A 19661-nucleotide genomic window follows, 5' to 3' on the forward strand; every position below is an offset into this window, starting at 1 on the left:
TAGAGTCCCTGAGCCACATCCTTGGCCAGAGCTCTGTCACTTAGTAGTGTTACCAATTCCACACATAGCTGCCAAATTTCAAAAGTTTCAGAGCATGCCAAGTTGGTGAAAAAAAGGCAAAACGTGGCCCGGAAGAAATTTAATCTGAGCAAAAACAATGAGGCCTTGCACCTACGGTGCAGCCGCTTCAGCGGCCGCACCTCGGTGCTCGGGCCCTAATAATTTACGTTTAAACATTGCCATACACTAGCAGGCCTTGCCTAGCCAGTAATAGACACCATGAATCCCAATCAGTACCTTGCAGGAGGAGCAATATCAAGTAGTGGCTTAGGCTAAGTGCCTGAACAGCATAAATCAAATGGAATTCTGATAGGCAGTTCCCTCTATATACTGATAGTTTGGCTATATTTGTGTGAAATGTGAGTCATGGCCTGTTTTACTGTAGGTAAAGAACATTGTTAAAATTCACTTATTATTCTGCAGTTCCATTGTGTGATCAGTGTGTTAGGCTGTATGTTGCAGCTGAATTGTTTCATTTAGTTGCTTAAATACTTAATTGCATCGTTAAATTAATACTTATTTGTAAGCATTAATTTTGAGTAAAATACACATTATTAAGCTGTTTTTATTCAATGAAAATGTCAATTTCGGTTGGTTATTACATAATGCACCAACTGTTACATTTGGCAAAAAAAAAAAACGCAACACCCGCATTATGGAGTAACAACCGCAATATGTAATAACTTATTACATAATGCAGCAAAATGTATTACATATTGCGTTCAAGAAGTTTATTACATAATGCGGCAGATTATTACAGAATGCGGCAATTATTACATAATGGCGTGCACATTTATTACATTATTACATAATGCGGTGTTATTACATAATGCGGTGCTACAAGCCATATAAATCTCTTATATGGCTCTGCTGACCGCTAGTACCTCAGCAGTGAGGGGCAGTGTGACATACCTTTACTGACGTCCAGCACCACTTTGGTTAAAGTGTCTGGTCCCCACTGATTAAGCCCACAGTAGTAAACTCCAGCATCACCCAGCTGCAGATTATAGATGACCACTGAGAAAGTCCTTGCACTTGTGGTGTCCACAGTTAAATATCTTCCCTTTCTTTCTCCATTGCCAGCCTTTCCTGATGTGATAAGAACATCACTCTGCCTACAAGGGTCCCGGCAGAAGTACTTGTGTGTGTACAAGTGCTCATCTGGATATGGGCACGTTAATTCCACTCTTCCTCCTTCAGTTCCAGACACACGTATGGGTGCAGTCAGCACTCCAGCCTGAACTGTGGATAGAGAATCAGGTTCAGTCAGATATCAAGTTACCTTTTCTTAGCTGTTTGTTTCATTGGCATTGAGGAGCAGAAGTAACATTACTGAATCACTTGACCTATCGTTGCGAATCTGTGCAGTCTTTAATTAAAACATCTATTAAACATCAATCGACTTAACTTTAACATTACATCTATGATGAGGGATTGTGATTATATCTTATAAAATAAAAAGTGTGTTCAAGATGTCATAACTGTATATACCCTGATCACTCTTCTCGTCTAGTTGGAGAATACACACACACACACACACCAACAGACCCTAACTCACCAAAGCAGACACAGAGAATCTGCAGAACCGTCCTCATGTTGTACTAGGAGTAGTCTGATCAGTACACACACACACAAACACACACACCTGTAGGTAAATACCATGACTGTGCAGGTACGTATACATACTGAACTGAAATCAGGTCAGGAAACCACAGAGACAACTCACATGACGGCTAAATTAGACTGTGTGTGTGTATGTGTGTGAGAGAGAACTGCAATACTTAATGGTTAAACTAGACTGCTTGTGTGTGTGTGTGTGTGTGTGTGTGTGTGTGTGTGTGTGTGTGTGTGTGTGTGTGTGTGTGTGTGTGTGTGTGTGTGTGTGTGTGTGTGTGTGTGTGTGTGTGTGTGTGTGTGAGAGAGAACTTTAATACTTGATGGTTACAGTAATTTCCTGTGTATTAACCGCATTATAAGCCACAGGACATTGTTTTATGCAAGGTAAAGGAAACAAAACCATATTAATACCATATACTCACGTATAACCTCATAGCTAAAGAAAATTAGCTAAATCAATGTATAAGCCGCTGCTAATAGTCAGGAACTTACGGTAAACTAGACCACTAGACCACACTCACACATACACAACAACTTCTCTGCAAAGACAGATAAATAGGATAAAGACACGTGTACATCAGTGTTTTCCTTTGTTTGCAGAGGGTCAGTCCACTGGCAAAAGTGTGTCATTTTCACTTTTATTTTTAGTGAGAGACTGGCAAGAAGAGAGATGGGGTGGGATTGGAAAAGAGAGATGGGGTGGGATTAGGGAAGAGAGATGGGATGGGATTGAAGAGACGGGGTGGGATTAGGGAAGAGAGATGGGGTGGGATTGAAGCGATGGGGTAGGATTAGGGAAGAGAGATGGGGTGGGATTGAAGAGACGGGGTGGGATTAGGGAAGAGAGATGCGGTGGGATTGGGAAAGAGAGACGGGGTGGAATTGGGAAATGTTGACACTCAAACCCGGGGCACTTGGACCCAGAAATGCTACCAGCACTGTGGCCAGCTCAGCTGCACCTCAGCAGCTCCTAGAGTTGTTCTGTTATTTGGTTCCTGGAATAATTGGTCAGCTGACTTCCTGCTCGGTCTGTGGAGACCACAGAGTGAACTTGACTAAACCATGTATGCCTGTGTGTCTCTATACTTGTCCAGGAAACTGTTATTTAAATAAATAATTCTATTCAAATTTTCTAATTACTTCATTAGTAAAGAGTGTTGTATGTTTGTTTCGGGGTCTGTCTAGTGACATGTTTAACTGATTGTGGTGCATTCTTGTTTTTGTTGTGATGGTCAGCCTCCTGTTCTGTGTGTTACCTTACAGTACAGTATATGGTTAGATGGAGCAGTTTGGAATACTGTGGTGGACGTGCAGGTCAGGTAATGGTGATGGAGTCCACATTCCATGGACCCCTGTTGCAGTTAACCCATAGTGTTAACTGCAACACCCCACAGTGCTAAATAGTCCTGGTCACTATAGTGTTAACACCCCACAGTGCTAAATAGTCCTGGTCACTATAGTGTTAACTCCAACACCCCACAGTGCTAAATAGTCCTGGTCACTATAGTGTTACATTAACTCCAACACCCCACAGTGCTAAATAGTCCTGGTCACTATAGTGTTAACTCCAACACCCCACAGTGCTAAATAGTCCTGGTCACTATAGTGTTACATTAACTCCAACACCCCACAGTGTTAAATAGTCCTGGTCACTATAGTGTTAACACCCCACAGTGCTAAATAGTCCTGGTCACTATAGTGTTAACTCCAACACCCCACAGTGCTAAATAGTCCTGGTCACTATAGTGTTACAGTAACTGCAACACCCCGCAGTGCTAAATAGTCCTGGTCACTATAGTGTTAACTCCAACACCCCACAGTGCTAAATAGTCCTGGTCACTATAGTGTTAACTCCAACACCCCACAGTGCTAAATAGTCCTGGTCACTATAGTGTTAACTCCAACACCCCGCAGTGCTAAATAGTCCTGGTCACTATAGTGTTAACACCCCACAGTGCTAAATAGTCCTGGTCACTATAGTGTTAACTCCAACACCTCACAGTGATAAATAGTCCTGGTCACTATAGTGTTAACTCCAACACCCCACAGTGCTAAATAGTCCTGGTCACTATAGTGTTACAGTAACTGCAACACCCCGCAGTGCTAAATAGTCCTGGTCACTATAGTGTTAACACCCCACAGTGCTAAATAGTCCTGGTCACTATAGTGTTAACTCCAACACCCCACAGTGCTAAATAGTCCTGGTCACTATAGTGTTACAGTAACTGCAACACCCCGCAGTGCTAAATAGTCCTGGTCACTATAGTGTTAACTCCAACACCCCACAGTGCTAAATAGTCCTGGTCACTATAGTGTTGCAGTAACTCCAACACCCCACAGTGATAAATAGTCCTGGCCACTATAGTGTTAACTCCAACACCCTACAGTGCTAAATAAATAGTCCTGTTCACTATAGTGTTACAGTTTTTGCCTATTGCTTACACACGTTTTGCAGCATTTGGCTCATTATGTCAAAACTCTACACACAGCTATATAAGACATAGCACTTGGGGATAAACAACTCACATCTATGCCAAAATGAAACACTGCAATCAAAACATAACACTCCTTTCTAAAAACTAAATTCTTGCAACAAAACTAAACACACAAGCACCATTTGAATTATCCTATATGTCACCAGTAACACACTGATGTGCTTTACATGAAACACTGCCGTCTTTGTATTTTCTTTTAAAATCTTTTTTGGTCATTTTCTCAGACCTCGTCTTCTGTAAAACTCAAAAGTTGTGATCAATCAAGAGTTTTTACAAAAAACAAACATTCTTTAGAAATAAAGAGAAATAGAAACATCAAATATAGCAACAAAACAAAAGGAAAAAACTATTACTGGATCATTTGCGATTGAAAAAGAACAACATACATATTTGTTTTGTGTGTGTGTGTGTGTGTGTGTATGTCTGTGAGTGTGTATGTGCATGTGAGTGTGTATACAGTATGTGCAAGTTACTGTAGTGTGTATGTGGTGGGGGGGGGGGGGGGGGGTTGGATCCCCAATGTCTTCACAGGAACTTTCCACCGCCATGCAGAAAATACTGTAATTCCTCAATTGCATTTAGAAATGGGCTGTAAGGGGGCAGGTATACAACTTTTGATATATGAAATTGATATGATTGTTGAACCAATCTCAGACCAGAGCAGCCCTGATGTCATCTGAGACACATCTCTGCACTGGTCCTTGTCTTTGTCCTTGTCCTCTTCCACGTCCGACAGCTCTCTCTCCTTGTCCTCCTATACTTCTTACTGTCATTGGGTGCCTCTCATTTGGTCTTTTACGTATACACCCTCCCTTCCTTCCTCGATCCTCGTCCTCACTGATCTAGATAAAGAATGATGGGGTGACAACAATGGGATAGTCTATCCAGTGCTAGTTATAGTTCAGTGGGAACGCCCCTCGAGGATCAAGCATCGAGGATCGAGGAGAGATGTTGAGAGGCACCCATAGTTCTCAAAATGGCTTACCTGAGGCCTATTTGTAGTGCTAAGGTTCAGACCGATTGGTGTTATGTTTTCTGTGCACGTGTTTTCAGGTGTATAAGTAAAGTGCTTGCAATTGCCAGATGAATTTAGCATTTTGAACAAAGTGTTTTCCCAATGATACCAGGGGATTTTGTTTTTGCACAAAGTGTTTAATGTAAGAAAAAGTGTGTAGTGTTTTGCAAAAAGGGTTTTGCAGAAAGAAAATGTGTGTAGTGTTTCGCAAAAAGTGTTTTGCAGAATTGCAAACAATGTGCAAAGCAGAGAATGTGTTTAAGCTATGGTTACACTGTGTGTAAAGTATAATACAAGAACTTTAGGTATTGAAGCTTTGGTGTAAGCATTTGATTTTAGTGTGTAAGCAATAGGCAAAAACTGTAACTCCAACACCCCACAGTGCTAAATAGTCCTGGTCACACAGTGGCACAGTACTGTAGCTGCTTCCTCATTCAAGGGAATACACACGTCACAGTGGTGCAGTGGACACGACAAATCTTGCATGTGTGTGTGAGAGAGAGAGAGCTGTGAAAACACAAAGAAAGAACAAGTGTGTACCTGTAAGAGAGGCTTAACACTTCTTTATTAAAGGATAGTCTAACTTTTTCACACAATTCAGTTTTCATTAAAATCCCATTTTACTAGTATAGCAGAACAATGTAAGGATACAACTCAAAGGTTTTTACAGATCGCAAAGTGAACACGAACCTGAATCTCCAGAAGAGCAGAATCAGCAGATACACAGTGAATATGAATGAAAAGTACATTATGAACTATAAAAGCACTCAGAGAGCGCAGACCTCCGCCTGTATTGTTCTTCCTCGGTTCTCATACATTTGAACCTGAACTATTCAGATCGCCACCATGCGGCCATACCATGGCATTACACCACTAAGCGAAACACATAAATGCCTCCGGAATCCCGACGGTGATACGGGTCACTCCCATCCATTACTTTTTTAGTTATCTTGCTAACAAACAAACAAACACACAAACAAACAAACAAACCCAGATGAAAACGTAACCTCCTTGGCAGAGGTAACAAAGCAGATGCACACATCATACAGTATCGCAGGCTTGTGCAAAATTCGGAATTTTAGAATTGGCCTCCTTTCTATTCATGAATTGGAATGTGAATTGAATTGGCTCCACCCCACAGGAAGTGAATTGGAATTGGAATTGGAATGACAGGAAGTGGAATTTACATTCATGGCAATTCAAAGAAATTCCACAGTCCCACAGTGTTGAATCCCACATACAGTATGTTCAGTTTTGGGAAGGTTACTTTTGAAATGTAATTGGTTACTGTTTTAAGTTGTGTGTTTGATGCATCTAACATACAGTACACTGTGAAAATTCATTGTTAAACACTACCTTTAAATTATGTATATGAATTTCTTCCAATTTCATTGAATTTCAATTCTACTTCCTTTACAGTTTTTTTTTATTGCTTTGACCTGGTTGAAGAAACTGGTGACCTCTCAGTCTTCATCATCACTCTCTCAGCAGACCAAAAGACACCTCTTGCAAATGAGTTAACCCATTGTCATTGTTTTGACACACTTCCCGCACCCTTTTGCAAATCAGTTAACGCAGATGTCATTCAAGCAGTCCAAACTCCATTGCTTTAGCTGTGGTAACCAAACAGAAACTATATGTTCCCATCTCTTAGAAATGTCTTGCCCAGTATGAAATCACTGCAGCACCTGTTTGACACTGCTTCACAAAACTTTTCAATTTGCAATCAGTCTGCAGGCTTAAAAGGTGCCATGTTGTGTGTTGTAACTTGCAAGCATGGATGATCAAGGCAGATGAGAGTGAGAGTAAGAATTGACTAGAAGAGATTTTTTTCTTTACAGTATTGTACAGAATTTTTATTTTCCTTATGTCTTACACAGTTATGGATTTTACTGGATTTTTTTCTTTCATACTATATATGTGGGTTCTGTTGGAATATTTCATTTCTTAGCCACAAAATCTCAAAAAAAGAAAAAGAATGAGTACTGCATTCAGTAAAATTTGAAAAATCATTGTATATGATTCTGGATCTATTTTTTCCAAGAAAGCAAATTGGCACTGATATGCAAGCTGCTGACCAGTAATGCAGCACTGATTCACACTGAGAGCTGAATTTTGTATTTTGACGCCCCTTGTCTAATGACTGATTGGAGGCGCTTATGCACTTGTGTGCAAGTTGTGTTGTTCGAGGGCAAAATTTGCTTTTGGTCCATATTTTAAATGTTTTGGAGGAGTTAGAGCCTTTTGCGGGCAAAATGAGTCATTTTGACCATTGGTGTCACTGTTTAGGCCTTTGCGTTAAGAGTTTTGAAACATGGTTCTTTGAGTCGACTACTGCGTCAAAGCAATCAAAAAAAACTGTAATTCAAATTCGAATTGTAACTCCACATTCTGTTTTTGACCTCAATACAAATTCAAAAATTTAATTGGAATTTAGGAGTCATTCTCAATTCAATTCTGAATTTTGCACAAGCCTGATATATCGGTACATGGTGTGCCACCTGCTTCGCAAAGAATATACAGATTTTTACTCATTTTTGGAATTAAGGCATTAAGATCAGTTGTCAAATGATGATTTTATATTCCTCTTTTTAGGCAACTTTAGCATGGTATCAAATACATGCTCTCCCCACTGTATGTATGCGTAAGTTCCTTTCAAGGAGGGGAGGGATCACATTTGAGCATTTAAACATTTACTTGAAAGTAACACAATAGTTACTAAACTACTACTTCTAAACTACCCCACCACCACTGTTCTAAACTACTGTTCAAAACTACCCCATCACAGAGTATTGGCCTGTTGCTTTGTTGTGAGTGAGGGGGTGTTGAACTGGGGACAAGCTTCCACTAACTGCTGCCGGATGGTTTGTACTTTTTCCGTGTACATTATGAAAGGAAGTGGTCATGTGTGTTCTTGAGTGTATACTGTACATGTGGGTGATCACAGTTAGTGACCTTTTGAAAGTGAGTGTGTGTGTGTGTACTTATCAGACTGGAAGAATATGTGGATGGCTCTGTGGATTCTCTCCCTCTCTGCTGGTGAGTGTGTTTGTGTGTGTGTACTGTATGTGTGTTTGTGTGTGTGTTTGCGCACCTATCATAGCTGGTGAGAAACGAGGTCTAACATTCGAGCTAAAGTACAAAAGGAGACAAAAGGTCTTGCTAGAAGTCCAAGACTGAAACAGAACAGTTTCCAAATTCATTTACAATTGTGTATTTGTTGTGGTGCCCTTACAGTTTATTGAAGGAATGCCTCATGTCTTCCTTAAAAATTAGGTTAAGTTGAAAGCAATTGGGTCATGTATATCTGCATGCCATTGGTATATAGAGTAAAGCAACTGGCACTGGCAGAACAGATACAAATTAATTATTTCCGATTCTGTCATTCTGTTAATCATTGATTAACCCATCAATCTAATTGATTGAAGGGTACTTCAAATTTGGCTGTGACTGTACGTTGGCGCACAAGAAAACCACTGTGGAAAAGCCACTGTGCCAACGTCTAACTGAACGTGATTCTCTCTCCAGTTCAGGCTGGAGTGCTGCTGGCACCAATACATGTGTCTGGAACTGAAGGAGGAGAAGTGGAAATCAGATGCCCATATCCAGCTGAGCACCAATCCACCCAAAAGTACTTCTGCCAGGAGTATTGTTGGTGGAGTGATGTTCTTATCAGATCAGGCAAGGCTGGTGTGGGCGTCACAAAGGGAAGATATTTTGCTTTGGACGCCGTAAATGCTAGGAGTTTCTCAGTGACCATCAGGAACCTACAGCTGGGTGATGGAGGAGTTTACTACTGTGGGTTTGACCACTGGGGTGAAGACACATTAACCAAAGTGGTGCTGATGGTCAGTAAAGGTACGTCACACTGCCGTCACACTGCCCCTCACTGCTTTGGTGCAGCGGTAGTCTGTAAGGCTTCTATGACACTTTACCAAAATAGTCAACAGCATCTTCATAGCAGTACTGAATATACATTTGCTGCGATAGTTACTGTACATACAACACGTTTACATGGCATGCCTTCACATACGGTTAGTTTAGTTTAGCGTAATTCATAAATGATTAAGGTAAAATAACTCCAAAAATAATTCTACTCACTTTTTCACCTCCATGAATTCAAGCTGTTTTTGTTTCACGTGTGTGTGCGTGTGTGTGTTGTGCTTATGAGTGCTAATCATTTTCTTTTCATTCATCAAGATGCACTTTGGGTATCTTGATGAAGTGTTGTGCAAATGTAGCCTAATGTGTTATTGTTATTGCTGCTAGCTTGCACAACATATCTTAAATTTAAATGACTGTGAGTTTGCTTGTTTGTGTTGTCTGTGTATCAGCTCCAACATCAGTGTCTCCTCCATCCACCACTAAAGCCCCCACCCATCTACAGGATACAACCAACACTCTACCCCCTACAGGTACACACACACACACACACACACACACACACACACACACACACACTTCATCATGATGTTTCCAGCATTTAAATGTTCTGAAATATGTACAGCACAGAACTTTGACATATGGCAACTTTATGATGTACATTTATGGCTCCCCCCAATCTTCCCTTTGCATCCAGATGCGCCATCTTCAACCAGTTGGCCTCCACTTCAGAGTCCTAGTGGATATGGTCATGTGAGCACAAACACAGGTGCACAAGTCAAGTTTATTTATACAGCGCATCTCATACACAGAGGTCATTCAAAGTGCTTTACATAAACAAAAACCAAATAGCAAATAAAAGCAGAAATGAGCAAAGGATAATACTAATAAAAAAAAAAAGATCATAATAAGACAAAAAAAGAAAGCATAAATCAAGGTAAAGTCAACTATAACTGACACTTGACTGTATGGAAATAACTCTGACTGATGAACTAAGTTGTCCGTGTCGCACTCTACCTTGAGGGTTTCCCTTGTTGGGAGTCGCTTGGGTAACAAATGCAGCACCTGTCGGCCACCATAGATTAGTATAGCCTGTACCTACAGTATAGTATAGCCTGTACCTACAGTATAGTATATAGACTAGCGTATAACTTCATCTTGTCCTATAGACACTATGACCAAGTGACATCTAATACTTTGTCTGCTTCTCTCTAAGACCCAATCATCTGGATGATGCGTTTTGGGATTATTCTGGGACTGCTGCTGTGTGGTGGATTAACGCTCCTTTGGGTGCACAAGACAGCAGCTCCATCATTCTGTACGTGTCCATAATGTACACATCATTCTGTACGTGTCTGTAATGTACACCGACACAGGACCGACCCTCAGCAAGGAGTGTGTTTGAAGATAAATTGGTGTGTGTGTGTGTGTGTGTGTGTGTGTGTGTATGTGTGTGTGTGTGTATGTGTGTGTGTGTGTGTGTGTGTGTGTGTGTGTGTGTGTGTGCGTGCAAGAGTTTGCAAAAAAGAAGGCAGATATGCTTCCAAGCATGGCATTGTTCATGTGCGGTCATGTACAATGACTGTCACAGGGCCACACACAGACACGAATGGTGTGGTATCACACGGACAAAAGCAGTCTAGTTATGCCATCATGTCTTGCACCCCCATAACCCCACACCCCCAGCACGCGGTCTAGCCCTCATGTGAGTTGTCTTTGTGGTTTCCTGGCTGAAGCACAGTCAGTGTGGGCTCAGACTTCCTGAAGGGCAGGGGACAAAAAACAAAACGGCACCTTTTCTCTCTTTCATTCTCTCTTTATGGTGCTAGGTGTCTCTCACACACTAGCACACACACACTCTCTTTCGCTCACTAAACCTGACATTCCTTCAGCTGTTACTAATGCTCAAACCTCATCACAGAAATCAATGTCTTGACATTTGTTTTGAGCTTGGTGATATTGCAAGAGGTATGGGGACTAAAACAGATACTGTCTGGATGGGAACTCTTTGGCTAAGCAAGACTCACTTTCAAATTGTGTTACTTTCATTTGTGTTCTCTTCATCGGATGATCTTCTCCATATAATACATCCAAATGTCATGATATTGATATATGCGAAGGCCAATAATTCTGCTATACTGCTGGTTGATTCATGTAATAAACTTTGACGCTTTTGAGAACACTGTTGTTGTACAACATTTGTTGGTGTGTCTTCTTGCTTCTCAGGGCTTCCTTTGAATTCTTCCTCTCATGAACCGCTCATCGCTTAAAGGAACACTTCACCGTTTTTCCTATTAAACTATGTTATTCACTTAATTAAGACGAGTTCATACATACCTCTCACGTTTCAATGCGTGCATTCACTGGCTCTGGCGCACGGTGCTACTTTGATAGCACTTAGCTAGCCCAGTTCATTCATTAGGATCCAAACAGAGATGAAGTTAGAAGCGACCAAACACCTCCATGTTTTCCCTATTAGAATACAATTACACGAGTAGTCACACAACCAAGTATGGTGAGACAAAATAAAATGTGGTGCATTTCTAGCATTACATTTTTCCAAGAGAGAGAGAGAAGGATAGAGAGAGCGATAGAAGGATAGAGAGAGAGAGAAGGATAGAGAGAGCGAGAGAACTGAGATGCATATGGAGGAAGTGGACGTGCTGTCGAGCTGGACGTGTTTAATTTTAATATACACAATGCAATTGTGGGTTTTGTTTTGTCTGATGGCATGAGAGAGAAGAAAAATGCACCAATTGAGCCCTGACCAGGTTTTGTCAATTGATGTGCATAATGGCAGCTATCCATATTTCAGTAATTTGTACAAATTTAGCTTGTGAGTTACTTGTGTGTGTGTGTTGAAAGCCTTTATTGTCACTATACACAGTAGAATGAGACTTAAAGAGTGTGTGTGTGTGTGTGTGTGTGTGTGTGTGTGTGTGTGTGTGTGTGTGTGTGTGTGTGTGTGTGTGCATGTGTGGTCTACATCCTCGAGGTCTCCAGTTGCTCTACCTATAGTAAGTGTGATTCAACTGGAGCAGTTTTTAGCTTTCTGTGAACTGAACTGCTGTCAAATGGGCATTTCCTGTGACTTTGAAAGAGGAAGTTGTTGGGCTTGTTAGTGTGTGTGTGTGTGTGTGTGTGTGTGTGTGTGTGTGTGTGTGTGTGCGTGTGCGTGTGCGTGTGCGTGTGTGTGTTAAGAGAAAGAGAGAGAGAGAGGGTGTATGATAGAGTGGTGCAGCAGATGAGGTGAGTTGAAGAACGATAACGATATGAGGATGATTCTGTGGATTTTCTCCCTCTGCCTGGGTGAGTGTGTGTGTGTGTGTGTGTGTGTGTGTGTGTGTGTGTGCATTCTACTGTATGTCTGTTGCTCAGGGCAGGGGGGCATTATATGAACTTGTTTGTAAAAGACATACAGTATATAGTATATGTGAAATAGAATAAGGTGCTGTGTCCACCAAACGCGCTTTTTATGGCCAGAGCGCCCTCAACCTCCTTTTCTCGGCGCTTCGATAAGTGTTTATTGTTGCTAAGTTACCAAAACCAGAGACGGTTTATAACAAAGATTCTAGAACAGAGCTAGATGGATCAGTCGCGTCAAAAGAATGAAGTACGGTACAGGGCGCCATTTCGGTAAGCTCAGCAACATCTCAGACACAGTTCCAATCATATAAACCCACCTCAACAGCTGTTTTTGCCGTTGCCAGCTGTTTTTTGTTTTGTTTTGTTACTCGGTAATGATCTGGCCGTGTGAAAGGCACGATTTATTACTTTTCGGCTTACCAAAATGGCGCCCATGGAGCGTTAGAATGTACTTCAAAAAATCCAACGTATTCTCCGGCCAGTGATCCATCTTGCTCTGTTCTAGAATCTTTGGTTTATAATGAGAAGTGCCATTGACGAGCCCGGCGCTGTTCTAAAAGTTGAACAGATTTCAACTTTGAGCGGTCTGAGCGCTGCAGTAAAAAACGGTCAGCGCCGAGAGCTTTTTTCTGCCGAGGGCGCTCAGCACTGTGAACGCTGAGCTACATAGACTTTATATTGAAAATTGTCGCCGTCGGCGCAATAAACGAGTTTAGTGGACACAGCACCTAACTCTTTCATGTGTGACAAATACAGACACATTTATAATACATCAAATTTCATAAATGACACACATACAGACTAATATGTTACTGTAATAAATATATACGAAAATAGCAGAGAAGTGTGATCGTTCTTCTCAAATATTGACACTACCAGAGATGAGTCTGAGTGTATCAGTGTGTAAACACTTGTTATTTTATTTAGATTAGTGATCTTTAAAGGAGTTGTGTGCGGGGAGAATTCACTACACACATGCCCCCATGCCAGCTGGATGACATGATGGGCAGTTTTCACTGCATCTTGAGGAAGCTACACTTCCACATTTATTTATGAAAAAGGAAGATGACTGACACACTATGTATTTTTCTGTTTGTGAAGGTTTCAGCTGTGTGACCATGCAGAGGGAGGGATCTTTTTTACACGGTATTGTAGGAGAAAGTGTGGAGGTAGTCTGTCCATATCCAACAGCAAACTACAAGTCTACACCCAAGTACTTCTGCCGTGCTCCGTGTTGGCACAAGGATAACGTGCTAGTTAAATCAGTGGCAACAAACATCAGTGTCTCAAAGGGAAGATACTCTCTGAATGACAACACGTCTGGTCTGTTCTTCACCATCTGTATCAGGGGTCTGACCGCACAGGATTCTGGGTCCTACTACTGCGGGTTTGACAATGTGGTCTTTGACAATTACATTAAAGTGTTCCTGCACATTGTTAATGGTAAGAATGGAATACCAGGGCCTGATTAACTGACCTGTGAATCCAATAAGCCCACAGCCAAATGATGTCCAAAATGATCCTCACATCAGTTGTATTTAGTCTGCGTTGATGATGTTTGGGATCAACATCCAATCAAATTACAGCTCCTGAGGCAACGTGTTGATTACCATAGACACAGAGACTTTCTCTGAATTTGCTGACAAAATTGTGTTGAATTAGAATTCACAGAGCACAGCATTGACTTACTAGCCTGGGTGTTCCCATGCTGCCTTGTGTGCGTTTTGATTCACGCTGCTATGGCAGCCTGGAAACTACCACCCTAATTTAGATAGGGGACCAATCACAGAACAGGGGGGAAAGCAAGGCGATGATGAGCTATGCACAGATGCATTTGATAGACATCCATGGTGCCCAATGAACGGATCTGGGCATTTTTTCAAATACGAGAAAATTAACGTTTGGTTGCCAGACCACGTCTCATTGAGAAGTGGTAGGCGCTAGCCAGGCTATTAACTTACATGTGATCACATCTAAAATGGAAACCTATTCTGATTTGACATGTTTATTTCCTGATGGTGATTCTGCAACTTCAGCATCAGACTCTTCTGTTTCCACTCCTGAACCACGGGCCCATCAGGACAGACCTCTACACTCTACTACAGGTACACACACAGAGAGAGACACAGAGACACACACACACACACACACACACACACACACACACACACACACACACTTGTTATTTGTAACACTGGCTTTGGCAACACTGTACCAAACAGTCATGCTAATAAAGCACCTCTGAATTTGAAAAAAAAAATAATTTGAGAGAGAGAGAGAGAGAGACCCACAGAGACACACACACAGATACAGACACACACGCATGCATGTACGCACAGACCTCTACACGCTATACGTACACACACACACACACACACACACACACACACATATACACACAGAGAGAGAAAGAGAGAGGCATAGACACAGAGACAGACAAACGCACACACACAGACAGACAGACACACACACACATATACACACACACATACACACACACATACAGAGAGAAACATAGACACAGAGACAAACACATACACTCACACATATACAGAAAGACACAGAGACAGACAAACACACACACACACACACACACAGACAGACATGGTGGTAAGAATGGAATACCAGGACCTGGCTGTGCCTAATTAACCTGTGAACCCAATAAGCCAAATGTTTTCCAAAATGATCATCACATCAGCTGTCATTACCTCCGCCAAGGAGATTATGTTTTCATTGGGGTCTGTCTGTCTGTCTGTCTGTCTGTCTGTCTGTCTGTCTGTCTGTTTGTTTATTTGTTTGTTTGTTAACTCAAAAGGTTATGGATGGATTTCGATGACATTTTCAGGGAAGGTCTGAAATTAATTAATTTTGTGCGCGTCATTCCCATTGTGCGCGTGCACAATTATTGCTCTTTACGGGTATTTTCTCAGCGCGAGGGAGCGCGAGGCAGAAAGTACAAATTGCCATGGTAACGATAAACATTGCCCTACGAGTATGAACACAGACGAGAACACCGGAGTACAGAAAACAGTGACATTTTGTTGTGTACGTACAATAAAAATTTAAACTGCAATCACGTTGTTGTATTTGTTGCGGGACAGGCAGGATTATCCTTGCAAATGTGAATAGCTTGAAGTGTTGTCGATTAGCTTGCAACTAGCTGTTTATTACAGTGGTTAGCAATTAACAGCTAATAGTCAACGTCGCTGTTATCTAGCATTGTTGCTTTTTGTAGGAGTTGGGAAGGAGCCTCAGACCTCTGTCACTATTTTCTATTCATTTGTTGTGTTGGATGTTTATACCAGAGAGGGTTGAAGTAGAGCTTTGTTTACTGTGGTCCTGGCCAAAGATTCTAGAACAGAGCAAGATGGATCAGTTGCGTCAAAAGAATGAAGTACGGTACAGGGCGCCATTTTGGTAAGCGCAGCAACATTTCTGACACAGTTCCAATCATATAAACCCACCTCAACAGCTGTTTTTGCCGTTGCCAGCTGTTTTTTGTTTTGTTTTGTTACTCGGTAATGATCTGGCCGTGTGAAAGGCACGATTTATTACTTTTCGGCTTACCAAAATGGCGCCCATGGAGCGTTAGAATGTACTTCAAAAAATCCAACGTATTCTCCGGCCAGTGATCCATCTTGCTCTGTTCTAGAATCTTTGGTCCTGGCGTTAGCTATTTTTTCCTCTATGCTAGCTCCCGCTGACTAGCGAGCTAACTACTTCTGTTGTTTCATGATGTTTTGGATCCAAGGGGGCAGCGAACGTTCTGAGAGTGTAGACAGTATGGCGGTCGCCATGCTAAGAAGAAGACCGTGGCTAGCTGGCCATTCCATTGAATCCTATGGGGCGTAAGCGCCACTTTGACATCAAATTACGTTAGAGCTGAAGCGTTTTAAGCCTTTATATGAACATTTTCTATTGTCGGGGTACATACTACATTGTGAAATTGACATAATAATCTCGTAACTGTCTTATCGACTGAGTAATTAACGTTTTCCGAAGTCAATGCTAAAGTGTTAAAGGCGCATGCGTCCAGCGAGAGTAAAGCGTCGCCATAGGTCAGACTCGGTCAGACTACGTGCCTACGTCACATGTACGACACCTGAGCCTGCGCAGGAGACAAGAAGACCTAAAAAAAAACGTTGAGATTTGCTTCCTCAGTCTCTGCTGCCGTCTACGTGATAGCTCTGTCCATATCTTTTACTGTCTATGTTTGGATCTGATGTAAGTTTGCATCATCCAGGCAACCCAGCACAACAACGCATTTATTTAGCGTCATCTCCCTCCCCCTGCAAGTGCTGACATTGCCCCACCTCTCGCGGCTCCTACTCGGGTCTAGTGTGAACACAATTACCCGTATCTCACTCGGACATAAAGCTCATGTGCGAAACGTCCGTGTCGTGCCTCTACCTGGGTAAATATGTCCGGGTAACTTCTAGAAGTTATGTGGGAAAGGGACTTGTGTGTGTGTGTGTGTGTGTGTGTACGTGCGTGGCGTGTGTGTGCGTGTGTGTGTGTGTGTATGCGTGTGTGTGTGTGTGTGTGTGTGTGTGTGTGTGTGTGTGTGTGTGTGTGTGCGTGTGTGCGCGTGTGTGTGATGTGTGTTTGTGTGTGTGTGTGTGTGTGTGTGTGTGTGTGTGCGCGTGTGTGAGTGTATGTGAATGTTTGTAAGTATCTTAATACAGAGATAGAGAGAGAGAGAGGACTAGCCATAGCCAGAGTTAAAACCATATAGATTAAAGTTATGCAGATTAGACGAGCCTATAGCTACTGTATAGCCCTGTAGAATAGCCTACGGCTACAGCCATATTAAATAACCTAGAGCTGTAGCCATATAGAATAGCCTATAGCTATTGCCTTATAGATTAGATTAGCATATAACTTTATCCAATAGTATAAATGTGGGATTTGGATACAGTAGTGATGTGCTGTTAAATAGTATGCCCAAGTGACATCTGTTCTTTTGTCTGCTTCTCTCTAAAACTCCGTCATCTGGATGACGCGTTTTGGGATTATTCTGGGACTGCTGTTGTGTGCTGGATTAACGCTTCTTTGGGTACACAAGACAGCAGCTCCAAGTTGCTGTACGTGTCCATAATGTACATATCATTCTGTAAGTGTCTGTAATGTACACATCATTCTGTATGTGTCAACAATGTATACATCTTTCTGTACATGTCTGTAACATACACATCATTATGTGTCCGTAATGTGCACATCATTATCTACGTGTCCTGTATACATCATTTTGTGTATGTGTCCGTAATGTGCACATCATTATTTACGTGTCCTGTATACATCATTATCTACGTGTCCTGTACACATCATTTTGTGTATGTGTCCGTAATGTACACATCATTATCTACGTGTCCTGTATACATCATTATCTAAGGCTTAGTTCACACTGGCAGTCGAAATCCGATTTTTTGCTTATCTGGATTGTATCTAGCTTGAATTTTGGGTAGTCTGACCGGCACAAAACCGCATGAAATGCGATTTTTCCAATGCTGATTCGCACCACATACGGAGGTGGTTTCAATATCACTTACTATCGGATATGACTCAATCTGAACAGTTGAACCACTTCAATAGGATTTCAACTTGCCCCTTTCGTCATTTGCACTGCGACAAACAATTGCAACGTAATTCTGAGTGACGGAAGTGATTGATTGATTGATTCAGCGCGTGCGCCAGGGCTACCAGCAAAACAAAAACCAACGTCAGACTCAAGTCATCATTTTATGGTGAAACATGGAAAACTGTAATGTAAAGGGTGACGAGGTATTTGCTCCGCGGCTACGCATAATAAGTTGGAAAAAATAAAAGATAAATCTACTTTCATCCATGACGACTTGGTTGTGTACAACTCTACCTAATGAATCCAGGTGTGTGTAATTTATATCGGATCTGAGCATTGCACGCCAAGATCGGATGTGATCGGATGTGATCACTTGCAATATGCAATGAGAACAGTCAGTCAGAAAGATCAGCTTCTGATCGGATATGCAAGACATCCGATTTCGACTGCCAGTGTGAACTAAGCCTTAGTGTCCATAATGTATACATCATTTTGTGTACAGTTAAGCCCAAAATTATTAGCCCCCCTTATGAATTCAGACATAATCCTTTGTTTATACATGAAAATGATCATTTCCAAAAATGTGCCTAGTTTATATGATTACAGAAGCGCAAAAACAGTATGCCCACAAAGTTTGATGATCATTGTTTACTCATGCTCTGATGTGTGACAAGAAAAGCAAAAATTGACATGTTCAAAATTATTAGCCCCCAGACCATTAATAGTCAATAGTGTAGCCTTTCTTTGCTTCAACTGACAACAACTTCTTTGAATAGTCTTTTACTAGGTTGGCACATATCTCTTAAGCACTCTTTAGCTCCAGCTCCTTCAAACTGCATGGTTTTCTTGTATGGACTCTTGCTTTAAGCACGTGCCACAGATTCTCAATGGGGTTGAGGTCTGGTCTCTGTGTAGGCTATTCCAGCACCTTGATTAGGGTATCCTTTAGGGCGTTTTAGACCACTCTTCACTATGCTTTGGGTTATTATCATGCTGAAGGACCTGGTGGTGACCTAAGCCTAGACTAAGAGCAGGCGTCTTGATGTTATCCCTCAAAAGGTCAACATAATCTTTCTTTTTCATGATCCCATGCACCCAAACAAGGCTCCCTGTGCCTGAGACAGCAAAACAGCCCCATTACATGATGCTCCTGCCACCATGCTTCACTGTGGGAACTGTATTTTTATGGTTGTAGGCCTTCCCTTTTTTTGCCAAACATAGGCAACATCCATGTGCCCAAACAGCTCCAGTTTAATGTCATCAGACCAAAGGACAGTTTTCCAAAACTCATTTTTAGCTTTTAAATGTGCATGGGCAAAGTTCAGTCTGACTTTGAAGCGCCCCTTTTGGAGTAAGGGGTTTTTCTCAGCCGATGACCTTGGAGGCCTCCACAATAAAAATCCCTCGCTACTGTCTTCCTCAAGACTTTAACCCCAGAGGTCTCAGGGTCAACAACTATCATTTTGGCGGATGTGCAGGGTTGCTTGCTAACATCCCTGATGATTTTTCTCTCTAGATTGAGATATTTAGCATTTTCATCCACACTTAGGTTTGTTATGCACAAACTTGGAACTCTTTGTACTTTGTAATGATGCCTTGCACGGCTGTTCTACAGACTGTGAAGCATCTAGAAATTACAGTATAGCCT

The sequence above is a fragment of the Sardina pilchardus genome, chromosome 7 (genome assembly GCF_963854185.1).
Source record: "Sardina pilchardus chromosome 7, fSarPil1.1, whole genome shotgun sequence".
Lineage (NCBI taxonomy): Eukaryota > Metazoa > Chordata > Actinopteri > Clupeiformes > Clupeidae > Sardina > Sardina pilchardus.